General features: G+C 40.4%; 1 long non-coding RNA gene and 1 pseudogene across 4 annotated transcripts in view; one reads left to right on the forward strand and one right to left on the reverse strand.

The window, feature by feature from the left end:
- Positions 1-23,318, reverse strand: part of LOC103659634 — a 134,739-nt gene that overhangs the window by 105,648 nt on the left and 5,773 nt on the right. The gene's annotated exons all lie outside the window — the stretch shown is intronic.
- LOC103659633 lies at positions 15,468-18,160 on the forward strand (annotated as a pseudogene).

Here is a 23,318-nt window from a genome sequence, read left to right on the forward strand (position 1 = left end):
ATGCACTACTTTCCACAATGAATCCTAAAATTTACAATTCACATTTTGTGACGATAAAAATTCTTCTCTCACATGAAAATGCATGCCTATAATAGGCAAATTTATTTATATGATGAAAAATGTACCTAGACATTACTATGTACTCAGGTATGACAGCTAATCATAAATTTTAGGAACAAAATGGCTAATTAAATGTAGTTGCTAAAAACAAAAACAAAACCAAGCACATAAACAACTTACTGATGAAAATCCCACTTTTGATTAGCTAAAGTCATAAGGCCATAAATAAATAAAATGCAGATGGATTATATATTTATATATGTGTGTGTGTGTATATATGTGTGTGTGTGTGTGTGTGTGTGTATGAAGCAAAACATTCAATCATATCCTCTAGTGATTATTTCACATAAATGGTCGTTTCAACCACTTCTTTATCCCACTGAACTCCAAGTGAAGTTGTTTTAAAGAGTAAAGAGGCTGTACTCCGGGGGCAGAGCTGAACTCATGTACTCATTCATTCATTCGAAAGGTATTTATTGGACTCCCCGTGGGCCAGGCACTCAGTTTTTCTAAGCACTGGCCATCAATGTGTGAGCAAGAGAGTCTCTAGCCTCATGGAGAGGCAAACCCTAAGCAGGAAGATAAACAAACAAGGTAATTAGAGGCTGTGGTAAAAGCTATAAAGAAAATGAATAGGTTATATAATCTAGAATAACTGACTAAAAAGAGCCATATCAGATAGCTGAGGGTGATTCTTTCCCTGGTGTGAACAGTGTAATATCATTTACTTACGACACACTCAGAGACGCGCAGGATCACAGAGCCAAATCTTTTCAGAGCTAAAAAGGGCCTTAGAGAGCGTTCCACCTTACCCCCTCCATTGTCTACAATAAAACCAAAGTTCAGGAGTGTTAACTGACTTACTCAAAGCCCCATGACTTTAGCTGAACAATTAGCTCTCAGTGTTAAAGAGTAAAGGGAAAAGTTTTGTTGGTATACATTTACTAATTATTCCGTGTTGGTGAGCCATACATCTAGGTGGCATAACTAAATCTGGTTATCAATCTAGTTACCAGAAGAAACTATGTAAATACTGATTTTCATCTAATTAGAATGTTTCATAATTCTTATGACAAGTGGACCTGAATATCTGACATCAAGTTTCAACATTAATCCCTTCATTATGGTTTTTTTTTTTTCCTTCACGAATGATCTAAGAAGACTCTATTCCTTGAATACAAGATACATAATAGTTGCATAGAATACATTAGCAACAAAATGCTCTCCTAAACTTTGTAAGGTCAACATATTAAAATCTAAACAGCTAGATCAGATCTTAAAGTCTATTTAAATAAATCATCATCATCATCATCTAAGGCTTCATGTATTTTCACTAGAACACCCACCCCCTCACAAACACGTATTACAAAGTCATTGGGTACTTAACACAGGGCCAAGATCCAGGGCAGAAAAAGAGACATGTTCTTTATCCTTCAGCAGTTCATAGTGTAAATGTACACACACACACACACACACACACACACACAAACACAAAATGGATCAGCTTGCTTGAGGAATGAAAGAAGCAATGGCCCTCAGCAGCCAGATCTTTCTTCACAGCATCTCACCCACAAACATTTCCTTCTTAAAATGTCCCATTAGCAAATTCTCAGACACGAAGGTATTAATAGTTCCCAGTATTAGAGCACTATCTGGCTAGCTTGTCTCCCAGCTTTCTGAGGGCCATAGTAAATACACCGAAGAAGTGCACATCAGGAATTGTAACCGGCTAATTTGCATTAACATAAATGCCGTGTATTTAAACTATAATGGACAAACAGAGGCAGCCTGAGCTCAAGAAGTGCCCTAGGCATCAGAATGGTTTCATTAACTAGGAAATTTGTCCCACCAAGCTAAAGAAATCCACTATAGAAAGACTGATTATTCCGTCATCTTGAGGCCAATATCGCTATTATGTGAGTCCAGCTCGGTACAACATCCCCAACTGCAGACGATCTAGCCATCGGGATTGCAATTGCTCGTGCAGAGGCTTGCACGTAAAGCTCTAAAATGGCCCGTTACATCAGGTAGTTCGGAGGCATTTCACAATCCTGACTTCCAGAACAAGCATAGATAATTAATAAGGCTGACAGAGCCCATTATTTTTACACTCAAGTGCATCACATTAAATTAACAGACAGAGGCCACATGATGTGTGACATTTTTTCCACTGATAATCATTTACGTGGTGCCACTTTTGCTACCACATTTTTCTCTTTCACTGGCTGAACTCCAATAGCCAGTCGCTACGCAGTCGTTCTATTAACACCCGGTTTTTTGTTCTGTTGTGTTTTGATTTTCCTTAACTGCGAAAGCCATTTTGAGTCATTCTCACCGGTTGGACTTTGACACGGTGAGAAAGAAGCATAAAGAAAGACAAAATACAGAGTTGACCCAGTCTCCGCCAAAGGATGTCCAATGTAGATAGAAAAAAACATGGCCTCAGAGTGTCTGTTAGCAAGGAATGGACTCTCCCTTCATAATTTCAGAAATGGTATTTGTTGGTTTTAACGAATTACTTCATAAAATGCAGTGATTCTTTGAGGAATTAAAAAAAAATATTCTTACTTGCTCTGTACTTTCCAATTTCATGATGTGTTGTTAATTCTCGTTCTCATATATAAAAAAATGTAACTTAGAACTTCTATTATCAGTAACGATAGGAACAGTTCTCTTGTATATTTAGTGTGGCTCTCATTATAGAAATAATAACTGAAGAATTCTTGCTAAAATTAAGTAATTCATATGCATTAAATCTTACTAAAGAACAATGAAACCTATTTGGGACAAACGCACTGCAAGATGTATATTCAACCGTTTGCTGCCATCACAGTCTTTCTGGAAGGAATTGTGAGGCCAATGCTGCTACCATTTGGAACCAAGCAAGAATTTTCAATACATAAGTGTAAAATTGTTCTTCATAGTTACATGGTCTTCCCCCCCCTTCCTCTCTCCTTCCTTCCATTCACCCTTCCTTCCATCTTTTTTTCTGACCTAAGACAGTTCGCTAGAAATGACCACCTGACTGATTTATCATATACGGCTCCAGATGATCTTCGTAAGTAAAATATCAAATCTACCTTAAATGTCAAAAAATAGCCACCAGCAAAATATTCACCCACCACATACCTCATATTTGTAGTGCAGCACGCTTTCTTATGAAACTCAAAATTATGACACATATCATTGGCCTTTAAACAGTATCCATTTACTAATCCTCAATATAGCTACTAATTCCTTTGACAAGGGGACATTTCTGTGGCCATGTAGAGAATGTTCACCCCAACAGAGAGTCCATGTAAGTTAAAATAAAATAATTTCACTTTGAAGATATTATTCCAAATTTTTAGATCAATGAATCTTCCAATTTGCTACCAAAGTGTCACCTATGGACCTTACCTCCAGCTAGAAAACTCTTCTTCCAGACCCCTACATAGCCACATGTACTTCTCCAGCTTCCTAGGTTTACGGCTAAAAATTAAAATCCGGGATTTATCAAGTTGTTTGGAGACAGTCTACTCAGAGTAAAGAATACCTTCTTACCATTCTGCTGATACATTTGAAAGAGCAGCACTGAACATTTTCAAATGGTATTCTCTGAGCTCTGTAAGGTAAGCTGCCCGGCGCGCTGCTCTAGGCTTGCGTCTCACTGATTGAGTCTGTCATTTATGGGAGAGCTGTAGGCTTCTCCCTGTCAGCTCAGGTTTGGGAGCGGGTAAGTCATGTGTGTAAAGCCCACAGAATGCCACACTACCAGATGCCCATAAAACAGGAGATACGGATGTCGTTTTCAAACATCCCAGAAACAATATCATCTGGAGACAGCCTTAAGAGCCCGATAAGCAAATGTAAACTTTTTGGATTGTCATAAGGTTGACTGGAGTCAGCCCCTCAAATTCTTACAAACCTGAGAATGGAAGGATCCCTGTGTAGAGGATGGACCTGACATGAGGGCAGAAGCCACATGGCACAGTGCGGTTCAAAAGATGCACTTGATTAGGTCATCAGTCCCTCCCTGTATTACCCTTATTGGACTTCACCATAATGCTCTCTTCATTTTCTCATGTGTTAAAGACCACAGAGTTGGGGGGGGCAGATAACAGAAAGGATGATTGAAGTAGATAAAGGCACTACTGATAAAACTCATTTTCTCATACTCTTGTGGAGGACCTCGCTTGATTATAAAGATAGAATTCCTTGTAAAGATGTAAACGGTCTTTTCCCCCTGAAATAACATCCTCCATTAATTTTGAAGCAAGACTACTGATCCCAATACCTCCTTTTCTCCCATATCTAAGGTCTACTAAATTAGATGTGTTTCAGAAAAATTGGTATATATAAAATGCTATATGTTGATTTGTATCTACTTGTTGACTGTCACTATAATTTTGGGATTCAAAAACATCAGGCCTAAAAAATCAATTTAAAAATCACCTTTGAGAGTATTAATAGTTATCTCCACAGGCTCTGGATAAGAAAAGTCCTACTCCCAGGGGCTGCACCATTGGCAGCCCATCCCTACTTCTGGAGTCTAGAATCTAAACCATTCTCCTTCCTCCCGGCTTTGAATTCCATATTATCATACATTATCAATCTACTTTCTGTGGATCATCACCAATTAACAGGATTAAAAAGCTAGCTTCCAAAATTTCCCTTCCTGACTCGTATTCAGATTGTATCTAATCCCCTGTGCTGTAGCAGAATGTTTGTGTCCCTTCAAAATTCATGTTGAAACCGATTCCCCAGTGTGATGGTATTAGAAGGTAGGACCTTTGAGAGGTGGTTAGGTCATGTGAGCAGAGCCCTCATGAATGGGATCAGCCTTATAAAGAGACTCCCAGAGTCTCACTGCTCCTTCTGCCCTGTGAGGTTACAGAAAGATGACAGAGGTCTACAAACCAGGACTCAAGCCCACATCAGTCACCACATCTACCGGCGCCTTGAGCTTGGATTCCCAGCTTCCAGAACTGTGTGAAATAAACTTCTGTTGTTTATAAGCCACCTGGTCTATGATACTGTTACAGTAGCTCAACAGAATAAGAGAAGGACTTTAACCTGCCTAAGTTTGCCTTTCTGCCTCTTTTAATAAGACTTGGTGGCTCCTTCTTACTTCAGCTCCCTTACAAAGCATTCTACGCTCCTTGTAGCCAGTGCTTTTAAAACTTCAAGTCACTCGGGCATCTGGTTAAAATGCAGATTTGGATTCAACAGACCTGGTTGGGGCCTGAGAGTTTGCATTTCTAACAAGCTCCTAGGGGACGCCTGTGCTGCCCACCTGTGGACACGCTTTGAGCAACAAAATTCTCTCCTGTGATGGTATCTACTTCTTCTAAGAGCAGAGCAGGCACAGTGGATGATTTATGCATGTTTATATCTCCAGTGAATCACACTGTACTTGACACATCACAACACTCAATAAATATTTGTTGAGTAAATGATTGACTGAATGAATAAGTGTGTAACATTCACTCTGGCACTTAGAAACTTCTGCTTAAAATGGAGTATTTTTATATGTATTTTTCCTTTGACTGAAATTTAGTCGAGGGCGGGCATCATAGCATACTTCTTCGTATCCTCAAAGAGCTGTAGATGTCCTGTGTGTCCACAGAAAACAGTATAATATGGATTATACAGTTAGTTGATAAAAAGGAGTGATTGAATAAGTAACTGGCCAAAGACAGGCGTCAGGCGTAGCCTGCATATGAGGTACTTGAATGCAAAGGTCATCTGACAAGCCTGCCATCCTTACATAGAGCAGGCTGCGAGTCCAGCAAAAGGCAGAGCAAGGGGGCAAAAATATGAAAATGAGCAACCAGGAGAAAAGGCCCTTTGTAGACACAGACACACTCTAATGAGAAAAGTGCTTCAGTTAGTTAAAATGCCAAGCCAGTGGTTGATATGCTTGGGAATAAAACCAAGCATTATTACATGGGTAGGCAGATGGTGCATTTTTTTTCTTAATTCAAAGCTTCACTTTTGTAAATAACAATGGAAATTGAACAACTGGCACATACCAAGCTTTGCAGACTGTGTTAAGGGTTTGCAGAAATGAATTTCCTCAACAATTTCTGCCTCTGGAGTATTTAAATGTATACTGACTTGCAGTATTATTTATTCAATATTTCATATCTATATGTTATCTTCTCCATCAGGTTATAGCCACCCAAGAGTAGGGACCTTATCTATGCATATGGTAGGCCCAGGGTGATGCTTGTCCAATTAATAAAATACTTAGAAGAACTTGGATGGCCCACCACTCTGGTTCCAGATATGGGTTTAGTAATAAGCAGAGAAGAGCAGGAAGGGTCAGGAAGAGGAATCCGAGGCATACAACTTGAGCGGATTCCCAGACTGGAAAGGGACTTCACATGCACTGGATACGGATTTCTTTCCTTTCTTTCCTTCCTTCCTTCTTTCCTTCCTTTCCTTTTTAAATTACATTCCCAGAAGACGAACTTAGAATTCTGCCAGTGACTGGTTCTAAATGACAACCGCGTTACCCTGGAGCTTTCCAAAGCCCTTCACCAAACCCTGACTGCCGCCTGATTACAAGTAGGCCAGATACAAATAACTTCCCAGTAGAGGCTGTGGGTTATTATTTTCTGACTACATTGTATTTGTCAGAAAAGCAATTAAGGTGTTGAATCGGAGAAATTCACATACACGCAGGCACGCACATAAAGGCTCAGAGAGCTATACGATTCAAAATGTACCTATACTGCTTCAGATTCATGTTTTAATCTATTAATTACCTATTCTATAATTACTTAGACAATTATGCTTTAATTCTTCTTAAAAAGGATTCTGGAAGAACAAAGGGGCTTCTCATAGAGTATTTAAAATAAAATAGAATTAGCAATCTGTAACTTAAAATTATACATGACATTTAGCTTCATTTAAAATTAGAGCACCAGAAGCAGCAGATTTCCATGGCATTTTCATTATGCAGAGAGGTAAACAACAAATAAATAAGCCATACATGAATATGAAATTAACAGCATGATAATTGCTTTACTCCTACAGTGTATACGATATTAAATCCTCAAATAAACACTTACTTAACCTCATTCTCACATATGCCTACTGCTTTTATCAAAAGCAGCATACCTGGAAAGCTCCAACTAAGACAGCTTCCACAATGAGGGACAAAGTCCACAGAAATGACTGCCATCCCCTGGAAATTTCAGAGTGATTTTTTGTGAGATCTAGTATTGGAGGTAGAGTCGAGAACCCATAAAAGTGAGAGGAAATCGAGAAGCCGATAAAAAAAGGTATTTCACATATCATTATTATTGTGCTTATGACCTCATCCTTAACTCCTCTGCCCGTTCTTCAATGGGCCCCATCCAGATCCTGAGCACAACCATTCTGGGGGAAATGCTACCCCCTGCAGGGCCCAGGCCCAAGCTCTCCCTCTCTAACACAGACCCCTGCTGACTTGTTGGACAACATTTATATGTGAAACCGATCAACCTTACTTCTGCTGAATTTTGCCTTCTCTGCAGTAAGCAGAAAACTTTTGTAGTTTCCTTATGGCTCTTAGTAACAGCCAAAGCCTTATCTTACGCTCTGGGCCCAGCCTTGCCCTAACTTTAACCCCAAGTAATGGTTTCTCTAGCTTACTCAGAGCCTGAAACTGACTCATTTATAAACAGGCTTCTGGCACTGTTGGAGTTTTCCAGTAAGCAAGAGTTAAAGGCCCAGTAATAATGTTACCTCTCCCCTTACAAGTATGAAACTGTTGAGTTTCACAGAGTTCAAAGTTGTTTGATAGAACTTGAAAAATGGCTTATCATTTTCCATAATGTACTCAAAGGTAAGGTTTGGGAGGGAGGTATGGCTTGTATACATATGACATGGTCTTTCCTTGCAGGAAAGATCAAACCCTTCACTGGAAACCAGTGACTAAAAAACAAAAGAAACAAAATTAATAATAATAATAAAAAAAACAATATCGAAGTCCAAAAGAAAAAAAATCTTGTCTCAAATAAGCATCTTTAAAAATTATTAAGTTCTGGGGCGCCTGGGTGGCACAGCGGTTAAGCGTCTGCCTTCTGCTCAGGGCGTGATCCCGGCGATCTGGGATCGAGCCCCACATCAGGCTCTTCTGCTATGAGCCTGCTCTCCTCTCCCACTCCCCCTGCTTGTGTTCCCTCTCTCGCTGGCTGTCTCTATCTCTGTCGAATAAATAAATAAAATCTTTAAAAAAAAATTATTAAGTTCTATTGTCCCAATGATGAAATTAGTATGTCTTTGTTGATCTAAACTTAAATTTGGCACAATGGGTAAATTTAAGCCCGAGGCTTTGATGCCATTATCAGAGCCTCTATCAGTGAACGCTTTAACCTAATTACATTTGATGCAGCAAATCAACAAAACCACTGCTGGTTATGACCTCTGCCAAGAGCACTAGCGAGCTAGACAAATGGAGCTTAAGATGCTATTAGTTGTTCTGTTGCAAAGTTCCAGATACAAGCCGACAGGAGGCTGTCGCAGGGCCTGGGCATGCACCTTCCAGATGGCACTCTGCATTGGCTTGTGGCAGAGCTCACAGGGATACTGGCACATTTTCTCTGTCAAAATGAAAGTTTTCCAATTACAAGGAGATAATGTGAGGAGATGCAAACTTAATCTCTTGAACAAAAGGTTGCAAGCTGTGTAATAGCCATTTCAGGGGAGAGATTTCAGGATCGTTCAATTGATTTAAACATTACAGATCACAAAATGGGCTATCTTTTCTAATAAAACCAAGGAATCGGCTGTGGTTGATTTTATTTCCTAGAACAACGTTGTAACGGTTTCATCATCTAAGGGATGCTTCTTTTAAATTAGTGCTCTTCCACTGAATTGAACCCCACAATTTTTTTTTTTTTCCTAATGTATTACCAGGTACGAAGAAGCCATTTTTCCTTTTAGTTAAACAGCGAATGCCTCACATGAAGGCTTCCGGTGTGACGTTCTAGCAGACCGCTGCTGGATACCAGATCATAGAACCTCATTAGGAAGCCCGCACGTGTTAAATGGTAAGACAGCACCATTATCATCAAAACCTGCGAGATAATTCAGCTAAAATGTTTGCTTCTTCATGTGCTAACCCAGCAAGCACTAGTAACAATGCTATGCAGAACGACCAATAGCTATGGAAATGAGGTGACTGACCGATGCCCATCCAAAAATAACCAACGCGTCACAGCAAGTCAGTAGGAACTTTGCTGTAAGGTTACTTCTCGGGAAGATGTGGATTTGCCACTTGACAAGACATGCGGGCACAGAGGAGAGCCACTGTATATCCACTTCTAGGAATCCGACAGGGACCCAGATAGGATCAGAGTGTGCCTGTGCTGGCTTCCAGCAGAATGTTCCCAGGTAACTGCAACCACAGTCCAGTGCTGAATGTGTTATACCGAACTTCAGCAGAAGGTAAATGCAAAGGATCAGACGGTTCCAATGTCAGCAGAGATCCTTCAATATTTATGCTGGATTCCTTTCTGTGTGTGTGATTTAAGGGGAATTAACCAATCCAAAATGTCTAAGCAGAGATTCGGAATATTAAAAGGGACAAGGTAGGCTTCCAAAAATTAATTAAGCTAACCCACACACTGAAGACACTTTTACATCAAATTCCCAAATCATTTTAAATACATGCTTGACTCATTTAGATGAAGATCAATGTTGCAAGGTTGAATAAAACAGCAGATTGCAGTCGATAGGGTAAAACCATAGTAAGCAGATGCCTTTTGTCGTTTCCATAGGAAGTAGCTAGGAAACTGTCATTTCTTTACTGAAAATTCCATCAGCTAAATAAAGCAGGATTATAAATTCTAAGTAGTCTCCACTGTAACATTGTAAGATGTGTAAATCAGTCAGAAATATAAGCAAGCCCTTCAAATCACTCAGAAAACCTAACAGATTCTTACTGAAGAGTTAACATTTTCAAGCAATGAGCATTTTTAAAAAGTCTCAGCATCGACATAAAGTGGTCTAGAACAGCTGTTGTAAAGCTCAACATCAATTTTATGTCGGCTCAACTGCTAAACAGCAATCACAGTGACATCCCTTAGGAGGCATTTAAGGACCCCAGTGTATAGCAATTTAAAAACTGAGCAGGAAATCAAAATAATTCCACGACTGTTTACGAAAATACGTCTCCCTATGTTCCTGTACCACCACCTAGTGGCTACGTAGCTCTCAATCGGCCCATTAATAAAAACCAAAGGGTAGCTGTTGGGATCTTCTAAAATGAAAAAGAGAAATAAAGGAAGAAGAGAGGAAAGGAAGGAAGGAAGGAGTGAGCAAAGAAGGAAGGAAGAAAGGGAGGAGAAAAAGAAAAAGAGACAAGAGAATATAAAAGGGAAAAAGGAAAGAAGAAAAGTAGTAAAAACAAGTACACATAAAATTTCCAAGTCGTATGATCTACGTCCTGATAAAATTCACAGAATGTTATCAACTAAAATTAAAACGTTATTTAAAACCATTTTTGCTTTCTTTATCTATCAAGTACATGAAAATTCTATGGTTAACAACTGGCTGTTAAAAAAAAAAAAAAAAAGGTGGGTCAATTTCTGGGCCATCGTTCCACACTGTAGGACCTACAGATATGCTGGCCTAAGATTATATAATTATTTGTGATAGCTTCACAGCTGATCTGTAGAGCTGCTTACATAAATTATGCCACACACGTAAAGAATAAAATGGATCTTTATCTTGTCCTGGAACAATCTCTTAAGAAATTGGGTAAGTGGGGGAAAGCAACATGTAGAACAATGGGTTTTGAATACTACCGCTTGCATAAAAATATAGGTCTTCTATCACGACTATATAGGCTCTCTGGAAGGACAAATAAAAAGCTAGAAAAAGTACGTCCACTAAGGGGAACTGGGTGAATTGGAAGGCAAGGGGGGAAGGAGATGTTTTGTAGTTTAAACCATGTGGATATAGTCCCCATTCAAAACTAAATAAATTTTAAACCTAAAAAAAAGTACATGATTAAAAGAAACTATTACATGTGGCTTTTTAAAAAACCAATAAAACCACCTGTGAAAATTTTCATTTGAAGAAATATTTGTCACATTGAATGTGAATGCAAATTTAACGTACCCGTGACAAAAACTGGTTTCTATTTTCTTCTATAAAAGGAAAGACTACTTTGGTTCAGAGGGGAGAAATTATTTATAAACGGCATAAAATTCAAGTAATGAAATACTAAAACCATTTCACTCACAGTTTGACAAGCTCTGCAAACCTGGGTTGCAGCACAGTCTTGCCCGAAGAGTCGGGATGTTGGGCGGCCTCCATGCTCTGGGCTGACCTCCCCCGGGGGTTAGGAAAATACACTGGAGGAGCCCTAGTGGCTCATCAGACCTCTCAAGGTAGAAAAGTGGAGAACGATTAGGAAGTGAAAAGAAGTAGGGAAGGTGTATGAGATCTTAAGTAGAGGAGAAACGAAACCAGGCCCATTTGTACTCAGCTCAACCTTGCCCAAGAACTGTGCTCTTTGAGGTCAGCCATTATCTTGCCACTGCGACTACGCCCAGAGCCGCAGAGAGAGAGGGAGATGTAAGTGGCAGAAGAATAAAAACCGTGGGAAGTTGTTGTGTTGACAGGTTAATTTGTTAAATAGACACCTGACTTCGTGGTTCTGCTGTTTTGATTACTCTGGGAACCTCACAAAACGAAAATCTTGAACAAGTCCCGAAGAAGATCCCGAGTACTCAGGGGCAGCTGGAAAATAGGTTGAGACAGGGAAGAAGCCACAGGTTTCGGATGAGACCTGGGGAAACTGAGGTCGCAGAACCGGGGGAAGGGCGGGCATGGGAGAACGCCAAAGGCACGAAGCCCAGCGTGGGCGAGGCCAACTGCCCTCCTAAAAGCGGAATGCATTGGAATGCCGGACTTCTCTTCATGACCCATAAAAACTCTCTACTGTTGAAATGCCTCTTTTGTTGATATTTACCGTATTCACTAAATTTCAACAGTCACTATCCGCTTAATTTTGTGTGTGAACTGGAAGGGCCATGGGGTACCCAGATATTTGGTTCAATATTATTCTGTGTAGGTCTGTGAAGGGGTTTCTAGATGAGACTAATATCTGCATCTGTCGAATGAGTAAAGCAAATTACCCTCGCCAGTGTAGGTTGTCCTCATCCAATCACTTGAAGGCCTGATAGAATAAAAGGCTGAATAAGAAAGAATTTTCTCTGTCTTTGAGCTGGGACATCAGACTTCTGCCTTCAGACCCAAATTTAGACTGGAAGTTATTGGGAGAAACTTAGCATATCTGACTCCACATTGCTTCTATTTCCCTTGCTGCTGTGACCTATAGTTTAAAAAACTTTTTAGCGCTGCATGTAGGCATGTTACAGATGAGATTTGCAGAAACCACTCTTTACCCAAAACCCACCTTGCCCAACAAGAAAAGGGAGCATGTACAGAAATGACTATGCTATGCTAAGATTTACAGGAACAACATGACCGGATTCCCATATGCAAAGGTCATCAAGGACAAAGCTGCATGACCTTCCTCAGATGTCTACAGATGTCAGTCACCTTTTAAGTCCTCGGCCACTACCACACAGTCTGGATTACTAGAGCTAGATAATGTCTTGAAATCGGGTACACAAATTCCTTTCACTTTCTTCTTTTTCCAATTGGTTTTAGCTATTTTAGGTCCTTTGCTTTTCCATATATATTCTAGAATAATCTTTTCAATATCTACAAATAACCTTGCTGGAATTTTGATAATTGAGTTAAAACACATATATCAATTTGGAGAGACTGGACCTTTGCTCGTTAAGTCTGCCAATCCGTTAATATGGTGTGTCTCTGCATTTATATAGACCTTTGATTTCTTCCATCAGTCTTGTGTAGTTTTCAGCATACAGGTCCCTAGTGTTTTGTTAGATTTAAGTGTTTCTCTCCTTTTGTGAGTGATTAATTTTTTTAAAAAAGATTTTATTTATTTGAGAGAGAGAACCAGAGAGAGAGCACAAGCAGGGGGAGCAGCAGAGGGAGAGGGAGAAGCAGACTCCCCGATGAGCAGGGAGCCCAACATGGGGCCTGATCCCAGGATCCTGGGATCATAACCTAAGCTGAAGGCAGACACTTAACCAACTGAGCCACCCAGGTGCTCCTGTGAGTGATTTTAAGTACTGTATTTTTATTTCAATGTTTAGTCTTGTTTGCTAGTACACAGGAATCTATTTCTGTATGTTTGTCTTAAAGCTTGTGACCTTACTGAACTCACTTATTAGTTCTAGAGGTTTTCTATAGATTCCTTGGGATTTTCTACACAAACAACCATGCCATCTGCAATATGGACAGCTTTATTCCTTTCCAACTTGTATTCCTTTTTTTATTTCCTTTTCTTGCCTTAATGCACAGGCTGGAAGTTCCAGCATCATATGGAAGAAGGATGGTGAGTGTGGACATCCTTGCTTTCCTCTTGGAGGGAAAGCAATCAATCTTTCACCATTAAGAATGATGTTAAGCATAGGTATTTCATGGATTATCTTTATCAAGCTAAGGAAGTTCTCTATTTCTCTTTTTCCGAGATTTTTAATCATGAATGGTTGTTACATTTTGTCCAGTGCTTTTTCTGCATCAATTGATTTGATGTGATTTTTTTTTCTTCTTTAGTCTGTCAATATAGTGGACTATATTGATTGATTTTCATATATTGAAGCAGGCTTGCATACCTGGAATGAAATCCATTTGGTCACAAATCCTCTTTAGAGATTTCTCAATTTCATTTACTATTTATTGTTAAGCATTTTTGTGTTTATATTCATGAGGGATAGTCATCTGTAGTTTTTTGTTGTTGCTGTCACTAGTTTTAGTATCAGGTTATTACTAGCTTTATATAAATAAGTTGGAATTATTCCCTCATCTTCTCTTTTCTGGAAGACATTGTATAGAATTAGCATGAATTCTTCCTTTAAACGTTCAATAGAATTTGCTTGTGAAGGTGTCTGGGCCTGGAGATTTCTTTTTTGGGAGTATTTTAATTATGAATTAAATTTTCTTAATAGTCATAGGGCTACTCAAGTCAGCTATTTCTCATTGGGTGAGGTGTAGTAGATTGGTTTGAAAAATTTGTCCATTTCATCTAACTTGGCAAATTTACGTCTGTAGTGTTACCGACAGTGTTCTCTTATTGTACTTTTGAGATCTGCAGGTTGGGCAGTGATATCTCTCGTTCATTCCATCTCATATTGATCATTTGTGTCTTTTCTTTTTTTTCTTTTTGGTCTTGCTAGAGGTTTAAATGTTATTGAACTTTCCAAGGAACCAGCTATTTTATTTGCATTGATTTTCTCTTTTCAATACTATTGATTTCTGCTCTTATCTTTATTATTTCCTTTTTCTTGCTTTGGTTTTATTCTGCTTTTGTTTCTTGAGGTGGGTGCTTCTATCATTGATTTAATACTTTTCCTTTTTTCTAATAAATTCAAATATAAATATTTAATGTTATAAACTTTCCTTTCAGCATTGCTTCAGCTGTGTTCCAGAAGTTCTGATATGTTACATGTTTATTTTCACATGGTTTAGTGAATTTTTAAAAAATTTCTTCTAAGACTTCCTCTTTGATGCATGGATTATTTAGAGGTGTATTGTTTAGTTTCTGAGTATTTGGAAAGGTTCCTATCTCTCTTTTATTCACTTCTATTTTGATACTTTTGTGGTCAGAGAACACACGCTACATGATTTCAATTCTTTAAAAGTTGATTTTGTTTTATGGCTCAGGGTTTGGTTCATCTTGGTGTATGCTCTATGGGTACTTAAAAATATGTATTGTTATTGTTAGAGTGTTCTATAAATGTCAATTAGACATTATTCGTTGATGGTGTTGAGTTTTTCTTATATACTTGTTGATCTTCTTTTAGCTCTAACAATTGGTAAGGAAGGGGGATTGGAGTCTTCAACTATAATTGTGGATTTTTCTATTTTTCCTTTCAGTTCTATCAGCTTTTGCTTCACACATTTTGCATCTCCACTGCTTAGTGCATACATATTTAGGATTACTGTGTCTTCTGGGTAGTCTGACAATTACATCATCATAGAATGTCCTCTCTATATCTTGTATTGTTCTTTGCTCTGAAGTCTAATATAGCCACTCCTATTTTCCTTTGATTAATGTTAGCATAATGTAGATATTTCCATCCTTTCACTTTCAACCTGCCTATACAATTACCTTTTAAATAACTTTCTTACAAGCTGAATAGTTGGGTCATGTGGTTTTTTTTGTTTGTTTGTTTTGTTTTGTTAGAGAGAGAGAGTGCGAGAGCAGAGCGGAAGGGGGAGAGGGAGAGAGAAAGAATCTTAAGTGTGGAGCCCAACATTGGGCTCCATCTCATGACCCTGAGATCATGACCTGAGCCGAAATCAAGAGGAGGTCGCTTAGACAACTGAGCCATGCAGGCACCCCTTGGGTCATGTTTTTTAATCTACTCTGCCAATCTTTGTCTTTTAATTGGTATAGAGCTTTTATTTAGTGTATTTATTGATATGACAAAGTGTAAGTCTGTCATTTTATTTTTTGTTCTGTTTTCAGTTTCTTACTTTTCCTTTTCTTGCCTTCCTATGAGTTACTTGAACATTTTTTTAGAATTTTATTTCATCTATTGTGTTTTGGGTGTCTCTGCACATATTTTACTGTTTTAGGTATATGTCAGCTACACATAACACCACAGTTTACCAGCGTCAACCTTTCACCAGTTTCAGTGAAATACAGAAAACTCACCTCCCTATAACATCACTTTCTCTTCCTCTGGTTATAATCGCTTTAAATTTTTTCTCTGCACACATTTAAAACCACACCAAATGGTGTTATAATTTTTGCATTAACCATCAAACATAAATTAGAAAACTTAAGAGGAAAACTAAGTTCTATTTCCTTTCTTTTTTTTTTTTTTTTTTTTGGCCTATGGGAAGGCCTCAGAACTGGAACCATCTGGTATGTCTGAAGGCAGAAGCCTGGGCACGGAGCACTGAAAGTTAAGTTTGTCCAATTGGCAATTAGACACCTAGACTCCCACCCCCACACTGTACAAACCTTCCACCATTCTACTATAAGTGCTTCCAGGACAACAGACAGCTAAAGAAAGGGTGAGACATCTGTGGAAAATAGGGATATTAAAGAAAATGTCTGCATAACAACAGTAGTAATATTGTCCCTTCCCCACCCCCACCCCACTCTGTACTCAGATGTTGGCAAGCAAGATTTTAACTCCCGCACTGAAAACTTGAAGATTCCTTTGGTTGGTCAACTAAACCCAAAAGAAAAACCCTACCTATACTGGCCCTTTAGCCAGTTTTTACCACTGAAAATCCTTTTCATCCTCAGGTGAAACCCACACCATCCAGAAGCACAACCACGCACATAAAACTTCCCGTCGGCTTTTTTAGTGACCGACTCTTAAACAGGAACAGTCAAGAATCACGCGGCATTTAAGGGAATCTTCTGATGTGAAACCCAGAAAGCAGAGCAAATAAGCAGGAACAGTCAGGACAATGCAGTAAGCACGGCAGTAGAACGAGAGGAGAGAGAGAAGACAGTACCTTCGTGAACACGAAACCAGAAAAAGGAACATACAGAGAATGAGAAGGAGCTCTTGAAAACTAAAAAAGATAACATACAAAAGATTCAACAGCAGGTCAGGAGGTAATGTTGAAGAGGTCTCCTAGAAAAGAAAAACAGCGTTTTCATCTGGGCTGCCGACATGCCATCCCGACTGAGGAAGACCTGGACACTTCGGGGACACGTGAGCCGCGGCCTCAAAGGCAAACCCGGGAAGCACCCGGGAGGCCGGGGTCATGCTGGTGGCGTGCATCACCGCCAGGTCAACTTCAACAAACACCGCCCGGGTTACTCTGGAAAAGTCAGTGTGCGTCATTACCACTGAAAGAAGAACCAGAGCTTCTGCTCAGCTGTCAACCCTGATAGACCATGGACCGCAGCGAGCAGACACAGGCAAATGCCGCCAAAAACAAGACTGGGGCTGCTCCTGTCGTCGATGTGGTGCCATCCGGCTACTGGAGAGTTTTAGGGAATGGACGGCTCCCCAAACAGCCTGTCGTCATGAAGGCCACAATCTTCAGAAGAGCTGAGAAAGATTAGGGGTGTGTGTTTGGGGGCGGGGGCTATGTCCTGGTAGCTTGAAGCCCCCAGGAGGGAGCTTCATTAAATGGTAACAAGTGAGTTTCTAAAAAAAGAAAAGAAAAAAAAAAACAAAACAGAAAAACCTGAAATTAACAGAGAAGAAATAAGAAAACAATAGAATCAAGAGAGGAGTTGCCGTATCCATTAATAAGAGTTCCAGAAAACTAATACAGATAAAATGAACGGGGAAGAAATTATTAAATAGTATATGATTCAGACTGGAATGGAAGACAGAGTCCAAGCGTGCAAATTTCGAGGGGAAAATGTAAACTGATCTGTTAGCTACGTGCTAAATTCTAGAAAGAGCTTTAGAGATCTACCGAACAGTTTGAAAACGAGTTAACAGTAGAACATAGAAAAGGAAACCATATAAAATTAGGGAATTCTCAGGGGAGAAAAGTTGTAAGAAAGGAAATGTAATCATACAATACTATATTGCTTTGCTGTGGAAAACTTCTAGGCTGCCATGATAATGTAACACTGAATAGATACTTCAGCCAACTGTGATGTGGTCTGGGGAGAGTGAAATGAGGGAAACCAGGAGAGAGCCCAGGGAAAGGGTGGCTGTAAACTCCATGTCCCAAGATAGAACGTCCTGTCAGTAGATCATGTCTCAAACTGGAAAGCCGAGAATTAGCAGTATAAATGTGCTATTGGAAACAGAGTTTAAAACCAGAACAAAAGAATTAAAGTCAATGTCTGTGGGAACAGGGAATCAAGGGGTAGGGAGGGGTGGAACAGAGGCCTCTGAAATTCCCCATTAGCTTTGTAGTATTATTTCACTTTAACAATAAGTATGCATTATTTTGACTAAAAACTAATTTGAAAATACAAGTAACAGTAATCCCAATGCATTCTGAAAAAAAAAAAAAAATTGAGCAATATGGAACAGTGCCACCAAAAAGTAAGTGTCTCCTCCTTCCCCACTGCCCAGAGTGACAAATCCCCTCTAGTTGCAAAGAATCTAGGGTGTATGCTTCAGGATGGTTTTTGTTGTTTTCCTACACACACAAATGTATACCAAAGTAAAAGCAGCAGCTCAGGGGTAAGTGGTTGTCGTGGTTAATATTATGTGTCAACTAGGTTAGGTCACTGTACCCAGATATTTGGTTCAACACTATTCTAGATGCTCCTGTGAAGGAATTTGTTGGACGGGCCTAATATTTAAATCAGTAGACTCTGAGTCAAGCAAAAAACTCTCCATAATGTGGGTTGGCCTCATTCAATCAGTTGAAGATTTTAAGAGAAAACAGACTGAGACGCCCAGAAAAGGCAATTCTTCCCTGGGTCTCCAGGCTCCTTTGCAGCTTTTGCCTTTGCCAGCCTCCCTAAAGTCATGTGAGCTGATTCCTTAAAATAAACCCCTCTCCTTTTTGATCTGTGTGTTTCCCTACATCCTGTTGGTTCTGTTTCTCTGGAGGACCTAACAGTGTAGTGTTTTAAGGGTATATTGAGAATGGATGTGAAAGCTTAGAGGAATGAGTCTGAACTGAGTAATAAAAGATATGCTCCAAAAAAGCCTTAGAAAATGGAAAAGCAAAGATAAACTGGTTAGGTGCTGTGTGTGATTTCAGTACAGAGAAATGCATAAAAAGGATCATTAATATGAAGCATGTTTGTTCAAGGATTTAAATTTTAATAGTAATTTCAGAGACGACATGCTGGTGGCTATGCTCACATTCACACAGCTGCAATCCTTCTTTCACTCAAGACAAAGACCGAGGAAAAAATTGGAAGAGAAGCTGAAATAGTAAAAAGTTGTTAGGAATCAAATGAACTTAATTTCAAATCCCTGGAGACAGAGTAGGTTTCGAGTCCTTATTTTGTCTTGAATTTGCTGTACAGTCTTAGAACCATTTTTCCATTTGGGTTCCATCTTGTGTTCTCACATATATACAAGCGGGGATAATTATTCCTCTCTTGCATGATTATAGAGATGATTAAATAAGAGGATGCATGTGAATATAAAACCCACATCGTGTTGGGCAAGAAGTCATTAACAAGTAATGAATATTAGTTGCTTCCAGGGAGCACTTTAAAGGACACCGAGTCTTAAGTGACTCTTCCCAGCAAGGGGGAATTTCATAGCTCTCTTCTCAGCAGCAGGAGAGAAGGCAGAAAGGAAAGGGGAAGAGGAGAGAGAGAAGGAAGGAAGGAGACAGAAATAGAGAGGACCCCAATCACCCAAAATGACTGCCATCTAGAAAGAGAGGGTGGAAAGAGTGTCCAAGTCAGTGGAGGCGGAGAGCTGGAGGTACAGGAGCAGACGGGGAGGAACAGGAGAAAATATTTTTTGTTATATTCCATGTTTACCACTGTAGGTATAATGAGGTCGATTTTTTAGTAGGACTTTAATAGCTGGCACCAGAATTTCTCCTCGGCAGAGACTGTCTTCGTTCAGGAAAAAGTCGTGCTCGTGTGTTCCTTCCCACCAAGGCGCAGAGCATGGTGTTAGCAGACAACACGACAACACTACGTGAGAATGGGGAAGCTGCTCTGCATAGGGCGAAGGGAGAGATTTCTTGTTTTTTCCCCTCTGGGTGGAATAAGGTCAGAGTGAAGGAGGAAGATGGGAAGCCAGCAAGATGGGGAAAATCCTGGGAGGAGGTGAGAGGAATCAGTGAACCCCTCTGGTGGTAGAGAGGCCAGAGAGGGAATGCCTGACAGAACTGTGCTACTTAGAGGATTTGCTTTGCTGTTGTAGCCAGCAAGATGGAGGCACTCATGTCAAGCAGCAATGCAAGCCACCAAGGGCGTTGTGGCTAAGACCAGATATCTCCAAAACCAGCCCAGGCTGAAGACACCCCGAACTGATTAACCCGCAGAACCACAAGAGGCCTGCAAAGGCCCAGGACTGATTAAACTCCTTTAAAGAGGGAGAACTTTTGCAGCACTGTCAGACTCTCCAGATGCGGATCCTTTCACTTCTGACCACATCAGAAAGGCAACTGCCGCTGACGGCTCTGCCTGAGTGACCTCCGAACAGAACAGATCTTCCACGGCTTGAACAGAAGCAGAAGTGCCGAGAGCCGACCCAGACAGGACAGAACCGAGGCCTCATTTCAACTGTGTGCTCGTGGACCCACTTCATGTTTGGTTTGTCAACTTCCTATCCCTTGTTCTATCTTGTTTGTTCTGTGACTTTGTACGGAGCTTCTCTTTGAGTGAAGGGTAGGAAGCCAATTTAGAGGCATAGTGAGTGGCGCCTGGAGGGCTCGGGCCGAAGAGCACGCGACTGGATCTCGGGTTTGTGAGTTTGACCCCACAAGGGGTGTACAGATTACTTATGTACTAAATAAATAAGCACAGTGACATGTCTTTGAGTTTGAAATCCTGAACCTGCTTTTCAATGTTAACCTCGCTTTGTGAGGGAATAAAGTTGATACTGTAAAAAGACACGACCCACGGGAGCGCCTGCATAGCATGCTGGAGACCGCGGTCGTGCAAATCCCGACCTGCACCGTGTCCCCACTCGGCCTTTGTGCGAGGTGCGTGAGCTCATGGATGTTAAGAGGGCTTTCATCTGTACAGCGGTGCTGTTCTTCTCAGGAGCATATATTTTGAAGACCCCAGGGCAGAAGGTGCTGGATGTACCCTGTCTCAAGGAACCTACTCGTTTTCAAGAATTCACTTTTCCTGGGGTGCCTGGGTGGCTCAGTCCGTTAAGCGTCTGACTCTTGATTTCGGCTCAGGTCATGATCTCAGGGTCCTGAGATCGAGCTCTGCGCTGGGCTCTGTGCTGGGTGTGGAGCCTGCTTTAGATTCTCTCACTCCCTCTCCCTGTTCTTCCCCCCAACTCATGTGCCCCCCCATTAAAAAAAAAAGAATTCACTTTTCCAGACTTATTTCTCACTCCTTCTCAATGCAACTGTTCTCCTACAACTATTTCTCAACACATCACCTATGAAATGCATTTTTTTTATTGTTAGAAATATTTCCGCTGTCTTCTACCATCCTCGGCTCCCTATTTAATTTTTATGCAAGTTTCAGCTCAATAGCCCCTTCTTCCCGTCAGCCTTCTGGATTACTCCAGCAGAGCCATTCCCCCCAACCCCACCCTCACTTTACTGTCTTCAGCACTTCTGTGCGTGTCATTAATTTGACGATCAATCCTTATCTTTTCATAGCATATACTTAGTCTCTAGACCACTTCAGAGACAGGGCAGTAAATTCAGTAAAAATTACCTATAACAGGGTAACCTATAATTGTTTAATGTTACAGAGACAAATGCCAAGTTGTCCAAGTTTTTCAAATTCCCAGCTGTATGTTTTAAGCAGAAACTATTCATAAAACATAAAATCAGGTTAGTTCTCATTTCTTTGAGATTTTATACCAATTCCATGTCACAATGCTTTGGCTAATACTTCCAAATTAACCATCATAATCACGAAGAACAAAATGTGGGACTTGGGCTCCCCTGGTGAGTAGAGCAGATGTACTGTGCGAATTGATCAGATGCTCAGTGAAGAATCTCTTGAAAAGGACTCCCCATTAGTACTAAGTACAGTTCTCCGGGCACAACACGTTTTTGGCTGAGGGTCTTCAATCAACATCTCACACCATTAGTAACATGAATAGGAGCATCAAATTGTTTTATTGATCACTCTATAAATACAGAAATAATGGAATTTTGGAGCCACAAAGCTATTCTCAGAAACACTTTGCTTTTTCTTGGTTACTTTTGGTGACTTATGATACCGTTCAAGAAATCACAGTGATGGTGTCATGCTGTGCTCCCTAGGGACATGTTTCTGCTTCCGCTCTCACTGACAGCATTGTATTGGGGAAGCACTGCACAGCACTGTAACAGTGCATTCGTTGGAGGGCAAATATTCTTGGACAACTCCAACAAAAACCACTGCAGATTACAACTACAGAAATTCAAGAATGATGCCATGAAAATTCAAAACAATATGATATACCCGTCTCACTAAAGTACATAACCTTTTAACCAGCAAGAGACATCTTTTTATTTTTAAAATTTTTTAAAAACATTTATTTGAGAGTGAGTGAGTGAAAGAGCACAAGCAGGGTGGAGAGGCAGAGGGAGAGAGAGAAGCAGGCTCCCTGCTGAGCAGGGAGCCAGACCTGGGGCTTGACCCCAGGCAGATGCTTAACTGAGGGAGCCACCCAGGTGCCCCAGGACATCTTTTTAGAAACTGTTGCTATACTACAGGTATCTTGACTGCAGCAATGACCTTTTGTGCTCCTGTCTATCTCAGAATGTCTATAAGGAAATGAATGAGGGGTGCCTGGGTGGCTCAGTCAGTTAAGCATCTGCCTTCAGCTCAGGTCATGATCCCGGGGTCCTGGGATTGGGTCCCGCATCAGGCTCCCTGCTCAGCGGGGAGTCTGCTTCTCTCTCTTCCTCTACCCCATCCCCCACTCTCGTGCTCTCTGTCAAATAAATAAATCTTTTAAAAAAATGAATGATAGATGGTTGTAGAAAAAACATTTCTAAAGAAATGTTCTTGGCTTTTACCCTGGGAGGAATGCCTCTGCTGTCAATGACACTATATTCCAACACTGGCCTATCTATAAACTTCTGGACCAGTGGTTTTAAACATGTGTACATGAAAATCATATCGGACATTATTAAAATGCACATTCTTGGAGCACTTGGCAGTAACTTCTGTTAGAGTACATTTGGAGTGGGGCCCAAGCACCCATGGGTCAGCTCGCAGGACAGAGGAGTTGTGGGACCACACTTTAAGAAACACCGCTTTGGATCTTGGACAACATAGGTCCTGTGCCCTCTATAATGAGAAATGGAAATAATGTTGCTGGATCTCCCCCCTCTAGCCCAATATCATTCTGGACCTGAGCCAATCTAGGCTCTGAGGCAGTTCATCAGGTCGGAGACAGCATGTTGCACTAGGTAAGGAAGGACGTCAGTGCTGTATTTTTAGTGATTTGCTTGTGTGGTTAAGTTTCTCTTCAATTAAATAGTTAGCATTTGATGCAAACTGAGAAAGTATGACTGGTTTCCTGGCATTTCAGTACATATGATCGTTTTTAGAATTGGGGCTCAGTAGTAGAAGCTTAAGGAGACCTAAGATAGGGTAGCTTGGGTTCCTATTCATTATGGCGTAACAAAAG

This window comes from Ursus maritimus, unplaced genomic scaffold, assembly GCF_017311325.1.
Source record: "Ursus maritimus isolate PB19 unplaced genomic scaffold, ASM1731132v1 scaffold_1, whole genome shotgun sequence".
In the NCBI taxonomy this organism is placed as follows: Eukaryota; Metazoa; Chordata; class Mammalia; order Carnivora; family Ursidae; genus Ursus; species Ursus maritimus.